Below are 15140 nucleotides of genomic sequence, written 5' to 3'. Positions count from 1 at the left end.
GCATACATGCTGCTTTCCATTGGCTACAGAGGTGCTCAGGGGAAGGGCAACACGCGCGCGCGCACACACACACACACACACACTGTGGGAATGTAGGAATATGCCAACAATAGGGTTTAGGTAGTGGCAAGAAGCCACTCTAGCTCCCTGCACTGCCAGTGGTGGCAGCAGGAACCCAGGGCCTTTTTAAATCTCCTGGGGGTGGCAGGTAGGGCTAGAAGATGTATGATGGGAAATGAGGCAGGTGGGCCAAGCAATGAATTGGGGGGGGGGGGGCAAAGCAAGTGGAGTTGCAGGAAACAGCCCCAAATTTTGGTGGAGCAGGCCCCCTGGGCCAGGAATATTCCTGGTGCCTGGGCATCACAGGTCCATATAACTCACTGCCTATAACTGTAAATGATGTTTGCAATACTATGAATATCTTATGAACAAAAGCATTTATATTTACTTTCTTCCTTTTGTTTCTTTTACAAACATTCAAGTGTAAGGTTTTAGTATAACATGTTCTATACTTCAACACACATATCAAAACATGTTCCCTTCTAATCTTTTCTCAGAAAAGAGTATCAGTCTTCACAATGTGACAGTAGAATGTAGCATCTATCTTGTAGACTCTTAAGAGTTTGATAAAATGGCCCCTCAGACACTTCAAGAAAGGAAGAATTGACCTAAGCCTTCATCCAAATTAATTTGAATTTGGTTTTGTTTGTTTGCATTTTGAATTTTAAAACAAAGTTTGGTTAAAATTCCTTAGGGCATGAAACAGGAATTATTAAAAAACTTCACTACAATCTCAAGGCAAAAATTAGGATCTAATTCACAGCCATTTCAAGTCATAGAAAGACTCCAGCTGACCTCAGCGAATTCTGGTTAAGCCTTTAGCAACAACTGAGATTCATCGGTGACACAATTAACAATGAGGTTGCAATTCTGGGGGGTGCAGAAGAAGGGAATGGTTTTAACAAAGGTTGAGAAAGGCAGAGAAAAGAGGAGGACAGAAATCTGAAAGGATGAATGTTAGATATATTGATAGGATATGTATAACTGGATGGATGTAGAAAAGTAGAGAGATAGATTGTCCTTAAAATAAATTGCTTTCATTGAAAAGTTGAAATAAGAATAAAATCTGGTTTATATTAGCACTGATTTGAAAATAAAATCAATTAAAATGCTTCTTTAATACTCTGTATTTTCCCCAGCTGTTAACCAGTAATTATTAAAGAAAAGATCTTTGAAGTCTGCCAAAATTTTAGATGAGAAGCACTTGTCTGCTAAAATGCCTTCTCTAGCTCAGGCTAGCAGTATGCAACTGCATACTAACTAGGCATTACATATCAGAAATTAGCAAGCCTACTATTTTCACAGTCTGAGTCATTTTTTCAGTTTTTTAAAGTGTGAATGCTTTACTATAGTGCCACCAGCTATCTTTCTTCTCAGTCATATATTCCTGTATATCAATTATTCAACTTGTACCTTTCTCTAACTCTTGTTTATTTTGTGGCAAAAGAAGCATATATTGTATGATTAGACCAATAAGGTAACTTTGCTGCTTCCCTTACCACAGTTCGTATGAATGCATTTGCTGCTCTTTGGAAGAATAAAAGACAACTGTCTAGAGAGGCACCTGAATTGTTTTTCTATTAATTTAATTCTATTTTGTGTGCCAGAAAATAGTACGCTTATAACGTATTATGAAATATTTGGACAGTAGAGAGCTATATTCTTGGAACTAGAGATATATACATTTCAGTCTTTCGAATTACTTTCCTAGTAAGATGAATAAAGAAGAATTATAGCTGGCAACGGCTAAGCTGTAAGTGCAACCCACTGTGACTTTTGACTTCAGTTATATAGAGAACAAAGTTAACCAAAAGTCCAGCTGCACACTATAGAACCAAGAACAATCATTTTTGTACTACAATTTCAGTTTATTTTTTCCTTTAGAGGGCAAATAGAAGATAGATTTTCTTCTGCAATGAGTTCATAAAACACCTGGCAAGACATACTGCAGTCTCACTAGAATACCAGTGGTGAGTGTTCCATCCTTAATATGGTTCATAGTTTCATCAGGGCTAATGCAGAGGAAGAATTCCTGTCAAAGAATGGCCTGCAGGTGCAGTTCTTTAAGGACAATTTAAAGAAACCTCTTTTTAGAAGAACAAAAATATGGGGTCCAAATGCTAGCAGGAGACAGATGGTAGTTGAATTTCTGGTAGGAGGAAAATGCATGTTGCAGATCTTTGATGGTACGTATATCATGTTCCAAGCAAAAAGAGGTGCATGCAAGAGCTGAATTCCTGGCACCTTAGGGTACGTCTAGACTACATGCCTCTGTCGCCAGAGGCATGTAGATTAGGCTACCAGGCATAGTAAAATGAAGCGGCGATTTAAATAATCGCCGCTTCATTTAAATTTACATGGCTGCCGCGCTGAGCCGACAAACAATCTATCTGGCCAAAGCATTCTGGTATTGGAAAGATGAGCTTGACACTGGTAATTGAGATTGGGGATGCAAATCTAGGCAAGATCAGAGAAAAATGAGAATAGATTTCTGAATCATGAACATAGAGATGGTGAAGACAATGGAAGACTCCTAATAGGTAAAATCTAAAGTCACCGAAGTGATGATTCTGTCGAAGCAAAAACACGCTCCTCTCTGTTTAGGCGGCTAACAACTGATTGCTTTATTGATCAGTAAAGCAAAGTGAGCCAAACGTGGTCCCAGCAAAGTCGGGCCCAGTAAAGCTGCTAATACAATCAATCCTAGTATCTTAGCCAAACAGTCTGACGTCAGGGCATCCAATTACAGAAATCCTCAATTAAATTTGGAAAAACAAAGCCTTATCAACAAGATGGCGGACAGGTACGAGGGAGTACATCTCCTGTCCCAACCAGCCCAATTAACACATACCAATAGCCCATCCTGTAGGCTCTTCTCACGGGGTGACAGAAAGTTCACTCTGGTCTACGTGCTTGAGAGAAAAGCTGAAATGGTTTCTGATATACAAGATGGCTTCTAGCTAAACATAAAATAGCTTCTACAACTCCATGAGTAGGCTGTATTATGATTAATTAAACCTTAGTGAGAAAATAAGCTCTTCTTTTTATGTTGTGAACTTTGTTTGAAGTTGTAGTGACTGGGAAACACAAATATTAACCAAATAGCAATTTCTGTGACAAATCATACATTACATACATTCTACAAATCAAAGGGTATTGTCATGTTCAGAGGCCTTAGAACAGAAAATGTGTGAGCATCTGTGTGATATCTTCAATCCGGACTAACCTATGGCCAGGTCTCATACTCTGATGTAATATATGACTAAAGAACATGATGTACATTTCTATGAAGTCCTTGTTTTCTAATGTGCACAACTGAATGCTGGCAGTCAGGGTTGTATGAACAATCAAATGGGACAATGATGCTTCTGAGATATAAGAATGACAAGTATAAATAACAGATGATAACAGACAGTACTGAAATAACTCAAATAGAATTTTAAATAAAGTGGAAATAGATTAGATGAAGTTCATCTCTACAAATCTTGTTCTTCTACCACCAATGATATTCCCTGACCTCAAATTTCTAATTATTTAATAGCTTCTAGGCTTATGTGTATTTTGTTCCTTTTCTTAAAGTGCAATGAGTCTTATCAAATGAACCCTGAAAAGGATGGAGGCAGTTAGGCGAGTACCTAGTACAGTTAAGCAAAAATGTTTGTTTCTGCTCAAAATTTGGAAATAAAAGTTGAAAGAGATTCAAATGCCCTCTAGGGAAATTCTCTTTGCAATGATTTATGGAAAAGGGTCACAAAGCAATTTATTCATACTGAAGTGCTCAGTAACGAGGAAAATGAAAGATGAGTGCAGACATATTTAGTCCAGCTGAAAAGGGAAAACAAATGTGTCATGTGCCCAGGAGAGTCAAGATAGAGCACTACAAACAGTACTCTGATGTACATTGGTGATTCAAAGCAGCAGTGGGTTTAATGTCATAGTCATAACTATCACAGTAAAGCAAAAACATACAGGCTTCTGAAGGAAGGAAAGTAACCTGAATTGTTTTTTTCAAGGATTTGCTACAATTTGACCAAACTCATAATAATGGACTGTATTGTGCCCTTGCCTTGGCTGGACAGAGGATACCCTATGTTTGTGCACCACAGAGCAGTTTGCAAATAAAATCTGGGTTCAGAAAAATGCAGAGGATGTACACCATTCCTTCATCCTCAGAGAAACTTGATGGGCAGTGGGAAGGGAGCAGATGAAGCTGTACCACTGCACCTATACATGCTAATCAGAATAGCTAACTGGTTGCACAACAATGTGTATACTGTATCTCAGATTCCATCTCATTCCAATGGGCACCTACTGGGACGTGTTGTGAGAATTCCTCCAATATTTGCCATGGGAAGGTCTTACTTCCACACTGCCAATTAGCTTGGGTTGTGCTTAGTGGCCATTGAGAAGAACTTTAAACACAAACTTGTTCATGTTGTGTATACTTCGTGAAAATGTTAAACGGTGAATCTATTTTACCAGCCGCTCTTAAATATTATGAATTAAAATGCTTGGGAGGGAGGGATCTTAAATTGGCTGTGTTTTAAGTCTTGCATCTCATGTTTCCAGGATTACGGTCTGAGGAGTCAATATATTCTGTATCAGCGTTTCCCAAACTATGGTCCGCGGCCCGGTGCGGGGCCTCAGCGCGCCTGGTGGCTGCCGCCCTTAGGCCGATTGACCCATCTGGTCGAACCGGGCCCCGCGCCCCTGCACCCGGAAGTGCCGGCGAGTTAAGAGCCGGGCCCGGCTCCAGCGCTGTGTGGAGCTGGGTCTCTCCCCGGCTCTGCCTGGAACGGGCCCCGCCCCCAGAGCGTCCCCTCGGCCCCGGATGTCTCTGCCGCGCGCGGCTCCTCCTCGCCGCCTGCCGCCCATGCGCGGCGTTGCACGTGGGCGGGGAGGACGTGACGTCATGGCCCAGGGTTTCGAAACCCGCGCGAGGCACGTGGCGGGGCCTGGCTGGCTCCGGGTTCGGCCTCCGGGGCCTGAGAGCGGCCCCCGCCCCGCCCCGCCCCGCCCCGGGGAAGGAGAAGGGGGGAACCGGCTCGTGCGGCGGCGGAGGGGAGGGGAGCAGAGAAAGGGCGGGAGAGGGGAGGGGTCGGGGGGGCAGGAGAAGGGGCTTGGGTGGGGGAGGGAGGCACCAAGGGGGGCATGCGGAAGGTCAGGATGGAGCAAATCGTGTGTGAGGGCCCAGAGGGGCAGGAGGGGAATGGGGCAGAGACTGGTGAGGGGGGTATTAGGGAAGAAGAGGGCAAAGGGAGGCACCAGGAGGGTGCAGGGCCAAGGGAAGGTGCCAGGGGATTCCGGGGTGAGGAGGAGGGGAGAGCAGCCACCGGAAGTAGAACTGGACGGGGAATCAGGGCAGGCTGGGGAGATTGGGGGGCCGGTGGAAGCAGGGTTGCGGGGGGAGGCGGGGGGGTGAGGTTGGGGGCAGGGCGCTGGCTGGGGAAGATGTGGGCGCTGGAAGGAGGGCTGGACGTAGGCAGCGGGGCTGGCCAAGGGAGATCGGGAGGAGAAGGGGGGGGAGAACTGGCTGCCCGGGAGAGGGTTGGGGAAAGTGGGGCTGGCCAGAGGCGCAGCAAGGGGAGCAGGGGGGAGGAATGAATCGGCCTGCAGAGAGTGGGACTGACCCGACCCCGGTTCCCCCCACACACACACACACACAAACACGGGTTAGTCTGGCACAGGGATACTGCTGTCGTCCGTCCCCCCGTCCCGTCCCCCCCCCCCCCCCCACACACACACACACAAACCCCTAGAGTAGTTGCGAACTATCTGGCAGGAAGACACACTCACACAGCCTTAGCACATTTACCAGCCAAGCAGTTCGAAACTACAAACTGATACATCTTATAATACAACTTACCTACTGAGAAAATACCAGTCATGTTATATGTCTGGTATTTTCTTCGTTTGTTTTTCATGTGTTTATATTTTTGGGCTGCAAAAGCAGAACTGAAAAAAAAGGGTTCCAATTAAAGTAAAAAGTTTGGGAAACCCTGGTCTAACCAGCTTTCTGTCTGTCTTACAGCCCATTTATCCAATCCATATTCCTTAACTTGCTAGCAAGAATATTGTGGGTGACCATATCAAAAGCTTTGCTAAAGCTGGCATTGGGAGATTTGGGAGGACCAGAAACAACTTATTTGAATATTCGTAATTTGATTAATGAATATGCAAATATGCAAACTAACATTACTGGTCCTCCAAAAGTTCGTGAATGGATTTACTGGTCCCCGTGTCAAAAAGTTTGGGAACCCCTGTTCTGTATTATTTCAGATGGGCGGTGTACATCAACATTTGAGATTCCCAGCTCATGAAGACACAGCCTTCTCTGTTTGAACTAGTGCCTGAAAATAATTGTGTCTACAACTGTACAGATTACTGTTTCGGTTAGGTGCAGAGAGCACAATTCTATCTGACCCACTGGCTAGTTACTAAGGTTGCCAGCCTGAGCTCTCGCTAATGCTACCACATAAGAAGCTGGTTCTAGATGCTAACTTCAGCAGATATCACACAAGTAGGTTCATGTGTGGTGAAAAAGCTCATCTCCTAACTGTGTCTTAATAGATATCTGACACCTGCAGGTCTGCTTATTATTAGGGAAGCTTGCATACTTAAAATTTATTATTGCATAAAGAACATTTCATCACTATGTACAGCTCTGTCCCAGCCTTCATCTCAATTCTCTTCCCCTCCTACTCTTACTCCCTCCTCTTTCAACTCTATTCCAACTTGGTTTCCTTCCAGTGGGACAACTGAGGGCCCAAGGCACTGATCAGTCTTAATAAAGTAGCAGAATCTTGTCTCTTGACTGCAGTGGGATATTTGTAAAGCATGTGTAAGTGTGGCAGAATCTGGAGTGTATATTGAGCATTTTAATAAAACTGTGTCTTGAGAATCCAGTTCTGCACTACTTTTAGTGAGAAGTGCAACTATTCAGGGGGATAAGTGCTAAAGTCAATGGTTCAATGTTCAGATGGTGTAAAACTATGTAGCAATATTTGATTTGACTAGGGAAGAGTGTAAATATATTACTCGAGCATGCACAGGTGTAGTCAGGAAGGCTAAAGCACAATTGGAATTGTAGCTAGGAAGGGATGTAAAAGGTAACAAGAAAGGTAACTACAGACCAATCAGCCTTACCTCAGTCCCTGGAAAAATCATGGAGGGGATCCTCAAGGAATTCATTTTGAAGCACTCGGAAGAGGGGAAAGTGATTAAGAATAGTCAACATGGATTCACAAAGGGCAAGTCATGCCTGACCAATCTGATTATCTTCTAAAATGAGATAACTGGCTCTGTGGACTTGGGAAAGTCAGTGGATGTGATATACCTTGACTTTAGCACAGCTTTTCATACAGTCTTCCACAATATTCGTGCCAGCAAGTTAAGGAAGTATGGATTAGATAAATGGACTGTAAAATGGATAGAAAGCTGGCTAGACTGTCAGGCACCATTAGGTAGAGATTAACAGCTCGATGTCAGGTTGGTGGTCAGTTTCTAGCGGAATGCCCCAAGGATCAGTTCTAGAGCCAGTTTTGTACAACATCTTTATTAATGACCTGGATGATGGGAATCGATTGCACCCTCAACAAGTTCACAGATGACATTAAGCGAGGGGGAGAGGTAGATACTTTGAAGGATAGGCATAGAGTTCAGATTGACCTAGACAAATTGGAGGATTGGGCAAAAAGAAATCTGATGAGGTTCAGCATGGATAAATGCAGAGTCCCGTACTTAGTATGGAAGAATCCCAAGCACTAATACAAGCTGGGGACCGACTGGCTAAGCAGCAGTTCTGCAGAAAGAGACCTGGGGATTATAATGGATGAGAAGTTGAATATGAATCAACAGTGTGCCCTTGCAACTAACAAGACTAACGGGTGCTGTAGTATGAGCATTGCCAGCAGATCTACTATTATTCCCCTTTATTTGGCACTAGTGAAGCCACATCTGGAGTATTATGTCTGATTCTGTCCCCTCCCCTAAACAGAAAGGAAGTTGAGAAATGGGAAAGAGTCCAGCACAGGGCAACAAAAATGATTAGGAGACTGGAGCACATGATGTATGAGGAGAGGCTGAGAGATTTGGGCTTATTTAGTCTACATAAGAGAAGAGTGAGGGGGGATTTGATAGCAGCCTTTAACTACATCAGGTGGGGTTCCAAAGAGAATGGAGAGAGGTTTTTCTCAGTGGTAAAAGATGGCAGAACAAAAAGCAAGGGTCTCAAGTTGCCACAGGGAAGGTCTAGGTAAGAAAGTGGGAAAAACTATTTCACTGGGGCTACATCTAGACTGGCCCCTTCTTCGGAAGAGGCATGCTAATTTCTAACTTTGGAATAGGGAAATCTTTGGAATAAGAGATCCTCCGGAAAAGGGCTTTATTTCGGAGGATCGCTCCAGTCTGGACGCTCTTTTCCGGCTTTTCCCCAAGCCGGAAAAAAAGCGGTGGACATGTTTATTTAAATCCCGTGGGGGATATTTAAATCCCCCGTGGATTTCCCTATTCCAAAGTTAGAAATTAGCATGCCTCTTCCGAAGAAGGGGCCAGTCTAGACGTAGCCTGGGAGAATGATGACGTACTGAAATGGGTTTCCTAGGGAGGTGGTGGAATCTCCATTCCTAGAGGTTTTTAAGTCCCAGCTTGACAAAGCCCTGGCTGGGATGATTTAGTTGAAATTGATCCTGCTTTTAGCTGGGGGTTGGACTCAATGATTTTCTGAGATCTCTTCCTACCCTATGACTGTGATTTTAGTAGCTGTTCATCAGTTTACTCCAGCTGAGGATGGTCCCTAATGAAAGTAATCAGGAATGAATACTACTACATTCAAATAAATGATAGAATTATACCTTCTGCTTAGTAACAGTAGCTTATTACATTGCACTTAATTAGGCTACACAAAGTAAAGCTGTTCTGGGCTTCATCATCAAAGAAGTGACATAATATGCAAAATAGCCTAATCATAGCCACGATATGATGAACAACAGAGATTATTTTCCATGATTATGATACATGAAGCAAAGATTTATATTGTTGCTCCAGTACTACAATTAATTCTCTGTGAGAACATACCAGAAATGTCATCCTGACAATTTCTTCATAAAGCAATATAAAGGCAATTCTTTTCAGTAGTAGGATAGTAGATTTCTAATCAAATTATGTGTGAGCATCAGATGAAAATGAAAAATTCAACTTGAAGTATGAAGCACAAAGGAGGGAAAAGCAACTGTATGTTTTCAGGTGGTCATTACTGTAATTGCTGAAAAAACAACGTTAATGTGATATAAATATATAAGAATATGAATCCTGTGAAATTCTAGGCAGCAAATCTGTCCTGATAAGTACAACTTGATACAATTGCCTTAAGATGCCTTTTTGCAGAGCATGAATGAGTCGTGCTAACTCAAATAGCTTAAATGCTCTTGGATGAGGATGAAACACATCTGGAAACTGTAGCAAAGCAAACAGATTGCATAGTACAAGACTATGTAGCACTTTAAAGACTCACAAGATGGTTTATTAGATGATGAGCTTTCGTGGGCCAGACAATGAAGTGGGTCTGGCCCACGAAAGCTCATCTAATAAACCATCTTGTTACTACATAGTCCTGTATTTTGTTTCAGTTACACCAGACTAACATGGCTACATTTCCATCACTTTTCAGATTGCATAGTAGGCATACACAGAATAATTTATGTCAACAATTAAATTATATAGCAAAAGAATCATTAGAACAAAATAAAGGTTTCCAGTGATTGCTGGTTCTCTTCCAAAATGTCGAGTTCAGCAAAACTCAGACCTCTGAAAATCGAGCAATACAGAGTAAATGCCTATGCAATTTTAACTCTGATGACAATAATTACTGAGAACTACCTGCATGCTTTCCATCTGCAGCCATTATGTTAGGTGTAGCTGTACTGAATGGTGGAGGGAAAATGGAACAGCTCATAAGAGTTTTGATAATTATATGAGGACATATGGGAGTTAGTGTGAGGGGCATCATAGAGCTGTGAGTGTGATACAAGAAGATGAGGATCTATGGGTATGTCTACACTACAGCACTAATTCGAACTAACTTAATACGAATTAGTTAATTCGAACTAAGCTAATTCGAACTAGTGCATCTAGACCTAAAAACTAGTTCGAATTAGCGTTTTGCTAATTCGAACTAGCATGTCCACACTGAGTGGACCCTGAACCGAGGTTAAGGATGGCCGGAAGCAGTGCCGGCAGGGCATCAGATTAGGACTTAGAGCGTGGAGCTGCTGTCTCAGGCTAGCCGAAGGCTGTGCTTAAAGGGACCCGACCCCCACCCCGGACAGACAGTTCTCAGGGGTTCCCCGCTTGCAAAGCAGTCCTGGCTTGGAGTGCCCTGAGTACCCACACTTGGCACATCACAGCACTCGGCCATCAGCCTGGCTGCACTTGCCACAGGCTGCCATCCGGGGGAGGGCGGAGCAATCAGGGGGCTGCAGGAGAGCTTCCACCCCGAGGAGCCCACAAAGCCATGCCAGACCTCCCCATCGGGGTCTCATACCCCATTCCTCCCTCACCTCCTTCCACTTACCCCTCCCTAGCCCCCCTTCCTGATGTACAAAATAAAGGACAAGTGTGTTCAAAAATAGAAACTCTCTTTATTGAACAAAACTGGGAGAGACTGGGAAAAGGAGGTGGGAGAGGCGAGGGCAACTAAAATGATCAGGGGTTTGGAACAGGTCCCATATGAAGAGAGGCTAAAGAGACTGGGACTTTTCAGTTTAGAAAAGAGGAGACTGAGGGGGGACAGGTTAGAGGTCTATAAAAGCATGAGTGGGGTGGAGAGGGTGCATACAAAAAAGTTCTTCATTAGTTCCCATAATAGAAGGATTAAAGGACACCAAAGGAAAGGAATGGGTAGCAGGCTTCAAACTAGTAACAGAAAGTTGTTCTTCACAAAGCAAATAGTCAACCTGTAGAATTCCTTGCTGCAGGAAGCTGTGAAGGCTAGAACTATAACAGAGTTTAAAGAGAAGTGAGATAAAGTCATGGAGGTTGGGTCCATGGAGTGGTATTAGCCAGGCGGTAGAAATGGTGTCCCTGGCCTCTGTTTGTGGAAGGCTGGAGATGGATGGCACGAGACAAATGGCTTGGTCATTGTCTTCGGTCCATCCCCTCCAGGGTACCTAGTGTTGGCCGCTGTCAGCAGACAGGCTACTGGGCTAAATGGACCTTTGGTCTGACCCAGTACGGCCATTCTATGCTCAGGGCTCAGGGTTGGGAGTCTCAGTGGACTACCTTGATTTTCATGCCAACCTTCTCCTGGGAGGCCAGGCTGGCAGCTATCCTGCCCTAGACGGCCACTTTCCTGTGCCTAGTGCGGAGGTCGTGGATGATGTCCACGATGTCTGCACTAGACCAGGCGGGTGCCCGCCTCTTGTGGACCTGGGCAGGCTCCTGGGAGCCGCCAGCCTGGTCCTGGGAAGAGGTGGAGGGCTGGGTGGCAGCGGGTGGCCAGCTTGAGCCGTGCCAGGTGCAGGGTCTGCTGGTTGGGTGCTGGCAGGCTTGCATCTGGCACGGGCACTGTAGCCAGCCCCTGCCCCTTTAAGGGCTCTGGGGCCAGGAGGGGGGCAGAAGAGTTTCCCTAGTGGTGCCCAGAGTGGCCACCAGGGAAAGCTGGGGAGGGCTAGCCTCCCACTAGTTCGAATTAAGTGGCTACACAGCCCTTAATTTGAACTAGTTAATTCGAACTAGGCGTTAATCCTCGTAGAATGAGGTTTACCTAGTTCGAATTAAGTTTGAACTAGCGGTTTGCATGTGTAGCGCCTATCAAAGTTAATTCGAACTAACGTCTGTTAGTTCGAATTAACTTTGTAGTATAGACATACCCTATGGCTGTGTCTACGCTGGGCCACTTATTCCGGAAAATCAGCCGCTTTTCCGGAATAAGCTGCGAGCTGTCTACACTGGCCCTTGAATTTCCAGAAAAGCAACGATGCTCTACTGTACAAAATCAGCTGCTATTCCGGAAAAACTATTCTGCTCCCGCTCGGGCATAAGTCCTTATTCCGGAACACTGTTCTGGAAAAGGGCCAGTGTAGACAGCCCAGTAGTCTTTTGTGGAAAAAAGCCCCGATCGCGAAAATGGCGATCAGGGCTCTTTTCTGGAAAAGCACGTGTACATTGGCCACAGACGCTTTTCTGGAAAAGGGGCTTTTCTGGAAAAGCAGCCTGCCAATGTAGACGCTCCTTTTCTGGAAAAACTGAAAACGGAATAGTATTCCGTTTTAAGCAGTTCCGGAAATTCATGCCAGTGTAGACACAGCCCACGTGTGTTATCAGAGGAAGAAGACGCATAAATACCTGTGGTGTTCTTATTTAGCGTATTGTCAGTAGTATGGGGTACATCAACACTGCATGCTCATTTCAGAATAAGCTATTTCAAAATGTATATTTTGAAATAGCTTATTTCGTAAATAGTGTGTCTACACAGCCAATGACTCTTAACATTGCACTGAGCTATTTCAAAATAGAGCATCCATACTCACTGGATGCTGAATTGCATTTAAGGCCACCCAGAGGCACTCTGGGCAGGGCATCAGGACTGCACTCTCTTCCTGGAGCTGCTGTGTGAGGCTATCTATGGGTGGTGTTTAAAGGGACCCCCCTCTATAGCCGTATTTCAGGCTCTTCTCTTTTGTCTACCTCCTTGAGCTCTGGTTGCCCTTGTGGACATCACAGCACTCCAGCCTTGGAGCCGGACCTGCTTCCGAGCAGCTGACGGCTCTTACATCTCATGCTGCACTTTCTGCTGCACTTTCTGCAGACTGCCGTCATGGTTCTGCAGGAACATGACCCGCAGCTCACTGCAGGGCAGATAAGAACATAAGAATGGCCATACTGGGTCAGACCAAAGGTCCATCTAGCCCAGTATCCTGCCAGCCGACAGTGGTCAATATCAGATGCCCCAGAGGGAGGGATCACAACAGGTAATCCTCACGTGATCCTTCTCCTGTCATCCATTTCCAGAGAAACAGAAGTTACAGGTACCATTCTTACCTATCCTGGCTAATAGCCATTGATGGACGTAACCTCCATGAATTTATCTAGCTCCTTTTTGAACCTTTGAGCAGCTACTCAGGCTGCCATCCAGCAGGCCCATCCAGGAGGCCCCAAGGGAGAATTTCAGCCAGGGCCATCTGTGAGACTCTCCCCTGGGCCTCCCTATAAGGGGTTTCTGCAGTGCCCAGTATGCCTTTCCTTCCCAACCCATCCCTTCCCCTGTCCTCTCTTCCCTCCTTCCCCTCTCTTTCTGCTCCCTTGCAGACACACTAAACCACACTTTTGTTTTGAAAATTTTGTTTAATTGTGGTAAGTGTAACTGGGGAGGGACTGGGGAAAGAACCTGGGAGTGGGAAGGGAGGTGGAAGGGGCGAGGAAGAGGGGGAGGAGCCATGGCAGTCCTAGGATAGAAGGTGGGGGCAGAAGCAGGAGTAGCAGCAGGAGCAGCCACTAGGCAGTCAAGGGAGACAGTGAAAGCCACACACATGATCCAGTCCTGCGGCAGCAGCTCTTGCCAGGTGTTTCGACGCAGCTCCACGTCTGCCTCCAGTCTGTGGCCCTGCCAGGCCAGGGAGCACTGCAGGGCATGCAGTCAGGTGATGTGCTCCCGCTGCAAGTCTTCCTTGGTTCGCCTTCACCCGTGGAATCACATGGAGTTGGGAGGATGGCACAGGAAATGTGGCTTGCACCCCAATCACAGCTGGTCCAGCTGTGGGAAAAAAACAGAGCAGGGCAGTCATTCCAGAAGAAACAGTGCATGAAGCCTAGCCCTCATGTCTGAGCCAACACCAAAAGTTCTCGAGTCAGATGAAGGGGATGTGTTTCCAGCAAGGCCACCTGAGGCCTGGACAGTGGGCCCTTTCCTACAGGGACACAGATGTCCCAGGGGGAGCCTCACTACCCCCACGTCCTGGGGAGGGGACAAGCAGGTATGGAAAGGGGGCCAGCCAGGTGTCTGGGGCCAGAAGGGAGGTGATGGGGCAGCTTGGCTTCCCACTGTGCTGTGCACACACCAGGCCTGCCAGTGGCGGTGTCCCACTGCACAGGAAGAGGATTTGTATCCCTGTCCACCGGAGGAGAGGGAGGCAGGGTGGTGGGGGAAGGTGTGTGAAAGCAGTAGATGCCACTTGCTGTGGAGGGTGTTCCTGGGGTCCCCTCCACTTCCTCTCTCCCAGCAGGCTCCCTTGGCAGGAGCTCAGTGTCCTCCACCTTGCCATGCTGTCCCTGGGAGCAGATGCTATCCTGAGAGTGTGGGCATGCCCGTGTGCTGTGTGCAGCATTGCTCTGTATGTGTTTGTGTGTGGTGATGGGAGGGGGCTCGCCATCTCCCCAATCTCCCTTTAGTGGTGCCTTGTGGTGGCAGGGTGTGTGAGGGTGTCCCATCCCAGTGTCAGGACTAAGGCAGGCCTCTCCAGAAACCCTATGGCTATGTCTACACTGAAACCCTTTTCTGGAAATGCTTAAAACGGAACAGTTTTCTGTTATAAGTATTTCCGGAAAAAGCGCGTCTACATTGGCAGGATGCTTTTCCGGAAAAGCATTTTTACCAGAAAAGTGTCCGTGGCCAATGTAGACGCACTTTTCCGGAAAAAAGCCCTGATCATCATTTTCGCGATCAGGGCTTTTTTGCGGAAAAGACTACTGTGCTGTCTACACTGGCCCTTTTCCGGAACAGTTTTTCCGGAAAAGGACTTTTGCCCGAACGGGAGCAGCATAGTTTTTCCAGAAAAACACTGACAATTTTATAGTAGATCGTCATTGCTTTTCTGGAAAAGCAAGCGGCCAGTGTAGACAGCTGGCAAGTTATTCCAGGAAAGAGGCTGCTTTTCCGGAATAAGTGGCCCAGTGTAGACACAGCCGAAGAGCGAGAACTCAAGGGTCCTCTATTGCAGCTTCCTGGGGCTCTGTGCCCCAGACTGGTGCTCCACATGCACCCGTGTTCGCAGGCTGCTTCACGATTCCCAGGTTGAGAAGGCTGAGATAGCTGTACTTCTCACGGAGGTTTGACACTGTATCTAGGTGGTAATCAGAATATGTAG

The sequence above is a fragment of the Pelodiscus sinensis genome, chromosome 2 (genome assembly GCF_049634645.1).
Source record: "Pelodiscus sinensis isolate JC-2024 chromosome 2, ASM4963464v1, whole genome shotgun sequence".
In the NCBI taxonomy this organism is placed as follows: Eukaryota; Metazoa; Chordata; order Testudines; family Trionychidae; genus Pelodiscus; species Pelodiscus sinensis.
This window is presented reverse-complemented; position numbering follows the sequence as displayed.